A 7,240-nucleotide genomic window follows, 5' to 3' on the forward strand; every position below is an offset into this window, starting at 1 on the left:
GCTACCACTGCCATCCTCCCAGGATTTCATCAAGTATATAAGTCATTACAATTGCTTCTCAGGCCGCTGTAACTAGAATGAGTTTTCAGTGCGGTTCACATGATGTTCCTGCTGCACTATCTTGCCTAATTTCCCCTGTGCCGCTGAATCATATAAGCAAACAGGGATGCCAGGTCAAACCTTAGTCTCAAACTCAGCTTTACCTCTCCTTTCTTAAAAAACACCAAAAACAAAAAACCTTAGTTTTTTTGTTGTTGTTTTTTTTTTCACGACAACTTATTCTTTTTCACTTTGCATTTTAAGTCACTTTGGAGATGGTGGCTTCTCTTTCATTTCCATTGATATTGTCTTCCTGTCCTTGATTATTAGCCGCAGATGTTGGATGTTCAGCCAAGGACCAAAGTCATTTCACCCAGTTCACATCAATGAGCTAATAATTCAGCCACTGTCCGAATGGAAACTTATGTGTGCACTGATGACCTTTGCCCTGATGCAGAGCTGATTGAAAATCACTAATATATTCATTAACTTCATTATGCACGGAAAGGCAATTTGAACGACCTTGAAAATGATTGCAAGTCACTCATATCAAAGTTATTTTTCTAGAATGATTAATGTGTCGTACATTTCTGCCTTATAGGCGATGGATGGATAGATGCACATACTGTAGCAGTACTTGAGATGGAAAAAAATAACAAACAAAATAAACATACAAACCAGAAAAATAGTTTGGATTTGGTTCATACTGGAATGAAAAGGTAATTTTTCCTCTCTCAGAGGGTGGAGTACTCCTGCCCCAGGTGGAGGAGTTTAAATATTTTGAGGGGGGTGTAAATATCGAGTGAGGGAAGATCGGACCGACAGGCGGGTTGGAGCGGCGTCCGCTGGTATGTGGTCGCTGCACTGGTCCATTGTGGGGAAAAGAGAGTTGAGCCAGAAATCAAAGCTCTCAATTTGCAGGTCGATCTTCGTTCCAGTACTCACCTATGGTCATGAGCTCTGGGTCATGACCGAAAGAACAAGATCCCGACTACAAACAGTTGAAATGATCTTTCTCTGTAGGGTGGCTCCGTGCTCCCAGAGATAGGGTTAGAAACTCGGTCACCCGGAGTGAGCTCTGAGTGGAGCCGCTGAAGCTGATTATATGCTAATATAATAATGTATTAATTATTTTATTTATATCATACTCTAACTTATAATTTCCAGTTGCGTTATTTGTTTCACTGAGTGTGTTGGAATTAAATATGAAGAAAAGTTTCCTTCTTCTAAACGCTTTGTTTGGTAGAGTCAAATACAATCAAATAATTCTGATTTATTCATAGAGTCTGTCAGAAAAGGGATTTCCATTTCATTATGGAAAGCACAAAAGAATATAAATGATATAGAAATATACATTCAAACAAAAATCATCAAAAGAGAGCAATGAGATGCAATATTGTGTCGACAAAACCATTGGTGGTTGATGCTATCCTACAGCCTTTCCTGCATTTCTACCCAAACGTTGATTCCATTTGTGTCAAGTTTTTCATTAAAAAGAAAAGATAAACTTCAATTCCAAAATGGACCTCAACCTTGGACTAGTGCCTTCCTATCTTTCCTATCTTTCAGGGGGGTGTGTCTGTATGACAGCCGCTTCTGTGGTGTTTCTGTGTCTCTGTGGCTGAGCTAAAGGAGGCTAGATGACTGCAGCCAGAGAGCTGCCACGGTGGGCTAGCAATCTTCCCGGAATGTAACCTGGATACTCCACAGCCCCAGCCGGTTGAGGAATTAGATTGAAGTTCAGGACAAAAACACTCGTATTGATCAATATTCTACCCACTGCTGAGTCACTGTAAACATCACATGATCAAAGCTGAGTTTCTGATGCAATGCCGCAACCTGTCAGACTTGTCGCTCATTGCTCAAATCTCGGCGCGGGATTTCAGATTGCCTCAATTCGCGTCTGTACCATTGACTTAACCTTGAAACGGGCCACCTCCACTGCGCAAACCGCGTTTGGTGTGAATGCACTTTAACATCTATACCTTTAGGGGTCTCGTCTTTCTGCTGAGAACCAGACACATTCCTTGTTCTGTTTTATGCAGAAGCGTCTGTACATTTTTCTCAGCCGTGGACATAAATCCTGACAAAGACAAAGATGTCAAACTGATGATCATTCATGATCATGTACAACTGTTTAATTATACACTTAATCCTGCACAATTCTGTATTTGTCAACTGGCGTCTGCTTTAAAAAAGAGGTATTTTTAGCTTTAAATACATATTATCTGCATATATCTTCTGAGGGTTGTAGAGAAATGTGTGCTTCAAATGCCAAGTGTAAAATAAATATGACATGGAAATAATTAATACCATCTAATATCTACACCAAATCATATAAGCTGTTAGGATACATATTTGTCTTTAAAGTTGATTTTAATCCAATTTTAAAGCACAGACACAATCATTCCTAGAGATCAGAGCCAGCAATTATTCTGATTTTTTTTTTTTTTTCCGATGATGTGGTTGTGGCAGCACAGTTTCTCTACTGAGCTGTCCCTCTGTGCAGCCTTCACTTCCAATCCTCTTCCATCTCACCTCGTTGATGCAGCTGCTGAGACAACAGAGAAGAGGAAGAGTCTAAGATGAAAGACATTCAAAGGCACTGGTTGCAAACCCAGCAGGGTGGAGAAAAACATGATGGCTTGTCATCACTCCAGCGTCAGCTCGGATGGACGCGCTGGGGATCTCCTGGGAGTCAATCCCTGAGCCGGCAGCAGGGCTGATTTGCTGCTCTGCGGTTGGCCAATGTGTCCTGTCATTCAGAGCCAAACATATTTAGAATTGACGAGTGTGCTTCACCGTCACGTATCTAGTACAAGAAAATTAAAAGTGACACCCACTTCTACAAAATGATGTATTACATCAAATTAATCAAACATTTAAATACATGTAAAAATAAATTATAACACGTGCTGAAATGTCCCTTTGTTGTTTATCACATAAAATGTGACAAAATGTCAATTTCTGATAAATAGTACGTTAGATGGTGTGTTTTGAGTGAAGGCATTTTTTAAAAGATGCCATCTATCAACATGACATTAATTCATAGTTGCTGAACGTCATCCACTCCCTCACTGATTATTTACACAACCAGAATAAAAGAGCTCTCTGGAATCCTTTAGAAACTAAGATAAGCCAAAGAGAAATCTAGCTTTTGTCAGCGAGAAGAAAAGCCACAACTGGGATGGTGCTGTCTGAGATGACTGTGGTTGAAGTGGGAGCTGATGGGTAGCAGAGGTGTAAGGATAACAGCTGGACAGAAGCCTTAACCTGTGGTTAAAACACAACTTTCTGAGAGGTGGTTGTTTGCTGCTTTTTGTCTTGTTTTTGGTAAATCAAACACAAGCCCAGAAAACAAAACAGAGAAATACAACAAGAACTGAAAATGATTTTAAACTTAAAAGTAAAAAGTAAGAAATTCCATCCATCCATGTTCTTCTGGTCTTCCAGGACAGGTTTGTGGGAGCAGCAGTCTTAGCAAAGATCCCCAAACTTCCCTCTCCCGGGTCACTTCCTCCAGCTCCCTTGTGGGGATCCCGAGGCTTTACCAGGCCTGTCGAGAGACTTTGGGTGTATTCACTTTGGGTGATGTTTGGTCCAGACCACTGACAAGAATATCAATGGTGTACTCAACCTCGACCCTCTCGTGTTCCAAATAGGAAGTAATCACGGGCTGCAAAAGGGCTAAAGTCCCATAGACCTCCATTAAAGAAATAGTTATTTCTGTCATTTTGTTTGTCAGAATAACTATTCTTGCTCTGATAAATTCTTTTTAGCGCGTTCTTTCTAATCCTATTTTTTTAAGATAATTTTTCTTTATGGCTAGCAATTCAAGTTATAAACTGATCAATCAGATTCTTCAGTAAAAACATGGGATATCTGCTGGTCCCGTCTCGAATGTTTGAGTGTAGGGCTTCGAACAATGATTGAAGACAGCAGCTCCTCTAAAAATGGGACTCAGACTGACTTGGACTAATCGCTGTCATGGGGTGGCAATCAGTTGCAAAATGGTGGTAGATGTATCAGGAAGAGACGATGAAGGCTCTGGCCTGATTTTGCGAGGGCAGGAGGTCATGCATATCCTACGGGAGACGTCAACGCGTGTTATGTCCAGTTCTTATTAACGATCTATGGTCCAGACTTAGTCCACTTGTTCCAAAACAAAGTTTGTAAACAAAATCATGTGACTAAAGATCTCTTCACTCATCACCCAGGAATTATGAGGGTGGGGCAAAGCAACAAGTCTTGCTCTTTGGATTCCTTATTGGGACATTTCACTTATTGAAACTTTATATTTCGCTGACCACTTTGAACGCCCGTGTCCTCAAGTATAAAACTTTTTCCTGTTACTCTGGTAAGGCTGAGACATAATGCAAGGCGGTTACTGGCAAGACGACGGCCATGAAGGTAGGATGATACATTTCTGACATATAGATTGTCAGGAAAACATCGAGAAGCATCTTTAACATTATGCTATCCTATGGGGTCCAGATGACCCGACCCTTATATTGATGTGTGATTCCTCCCATGTCAAAGGTGGACAGGATTTTATGTCTGCCATGGACACCAGTGAAGATAAAAATCCTTGAAAAAAAAAAAGTTCAGCCCACTGTCTTGTGGGGTCTAGATGACCCCACTTTTAATGTTAACATGTCTAGGACAGCACACAGGCTAAGGGAGTGCCCAGCCACCTACGGAGGAAGCTTATTTGTAGTCACTACCTTGTTCTTTCTGTCATGACCTACATCTTATGACCATAGATGAGAACTGGAGCGACGATCACCTAGTAAATTGAGAAATGTAATACATTTCGTTGCTGTTTTTCATAGGCAACTGCTTTGAATAATATACATATGAATAAAACATGATAATGAGAACTATATTCTCAATTTGCCCCAAAGAAGTCCAAACCAGAAGGGAACTAATTCAATAGAGTTTAATTATCTGAAAGCAGCAGCATGAAAATGATCAACATAATGAACTTTAAGGGTAGAAGTTAAGCCTTCTCATTTCCCTGTGGTCAATATTTGATAATGAATCAACACCTACCTTAGCTTTGCTTTTGGGATGAGAAGTTAAATCCACCTTTCCTACCTAATTGGAATCAGTATGCATCAGAAAGAGGATGTGATAAATATTAAATGAACACTGAATCATGTGACCCTTTATGTATTTTTGGGGTGTTTATTAAAAAGAAATCCAAATTAACACAGAGTACAAAGTTTGTCTGCTGTGATGGCACTTGGGGTCATTTTATTTAGCAGTAAAATAAACTTAAAATGCCTAAATCTAAATGATGTTTTCCAATATTGTTAATAACTGATTGACTTCATTATAACCCTTGTGCTCTCTTATAGGGTCCAGATGACCCCACTCTTATATTGATGTGTGATCCCTTATGGAGATAAATTGGGGCTAATATTATTTGAAACCCAGAAAAAACAAATTGAAAAAAATATTGGTGTTTGGCCTAAGGTTTAAAGTGTAAACTTTTTTCCATTCTAAAATAAACTTGATTATTTTCAGCTTAAAATGTTACATTTTTTGAGTTGCAAAACTAAAAATGGCATTTTCAAACTTGTTTTTTTCAATTTGGTTTATTTTTTTTCAATTTCTGATGTTTTTCTCTTTTTTTCGTTAACAATTTTGAAATATTCTGATTTGAAAATGAAAAGAGTTGAAACTAAAAATAAAGGCTTTGAAATTGAAATGGAGTTTTTTAATCTAAAAACCCCCAGGACATTTGAAGCTGAAAATAATTATGTTTATTTCAGAATAGCAAAAAGTTTTCATTTTTTTTTAAGTCAAGCACCAATATTTTTTTTAATTTGCTTTCTTTAGGTTTCAAATAATATTTTTTCGTCAGTTTAGCTCCATAATCCCTCCCATGACAAAGGTGGACATAGGTGGAGAGGATTTTATGTCTGCCAAGGTCACCAGTGACGATCCTTGAAAAAAAGTTCAGCGCTGACTTGTGGGGTCCAGATGACCCCACTTTAATGTAACCATGCCTAGGATAGCAAAAGAGTTACAATAATCTATAATTGTGTAAGTCGATTCCATTAACACCTTGCCTCAGACTGATCAATCTTGTTGGATTGTAGAAATATACAGTTTATCGATTCATCCATTGAGTCGATTAATTGTTATAGGCTTATAATATAAATGATTATTTGAATAAAAATGGATTAAAATTAACACTTATAATCAACCAAAAGTATTGCTTAAGTGAAAGCATTAAACAGAATATTAGTATGTGGTCAAATAAAAAAAAGTAACCAGAAATGAATAGAAAGTTTAATTAATCAAACTGAACATCCAGGAATCTAATGAGCTCATAGAACAATAAAGGGTTTTTTAAAACAGAGACCTCAGAAACTATGCTGGAAACTGACAACCTCACCATATAAAGGAAAAAAGGAAATAAAGCTAATGCAGGACAGAAATACCACATTCAGCTGCTCATTAACCTCCTGCCATACAGAGACTCAAAATAATTGTTACTCTCTTCCCCCCCTCCCAAAAAAACACCAATAATGAGGCAAATCCTGTCAATATCAAAGTAGCAGCTCATCAGGACTGGAGAAGAAAGACGGAAAACAGCTGTCACATTAGTAGACCAAACAAACAAGCGACCATCGTAGGAGACTCGTGCAAACAAGCTGTGTGTTTCATGTTGGTGAGACATTGTTGCTCTGTCAGATTTATGATAAACCTTGAGCAAACATCAACAAAGCCTTACAGACACAGTAACCCACTGCCACGATTAACCTGGCAAAAATTGACACCACTGTGAGGCAGAGTTTAAAAAATGAAAGAACTCAGTAAAACCAATTCAATTAGTGCAGAATCAATGGCCTACCCAGTTTTAGACAAAGAAGATGCATTACAAACACTTCTCGCCTGAGAATGGTTGGTTTTTGTGACATAACCACACCACTGGTTCATTCAGATCAAATAAAATCAAAGAAAATAAAATATACTGTTGCTTCTTTTATATTTTTGTGCCAAACAAGCTTTATAATTGGAGACCGGCATGTGATGGTAACAAGGACCTGGCATTTATTGGAGACCAGCGTCAGTTAGAGTCGGGCCACAATTGAAAGACATATGGTAGTAGTAAATAAACAAACAAAGATGCCTGCTTTGTGGATTTGGACTATCAGAGGTCATTTTTAGGCCGTAACTCCTGTGATAA

The sequence above is a fragment of the Oryzias melastigma genome, linkage group LG10, assembly GCF_002922805.2.
Source record: "Oryzias melastigma strain HK-1 linkage group LG10, ASM292280v2, whole genome shotgun sequence".
NCBI lineage: Eukaryota > Metazoa > Chordata > Actinopteri > Beloniformes > Adrianichthyidae > Oryzias > Oryzias melastigma.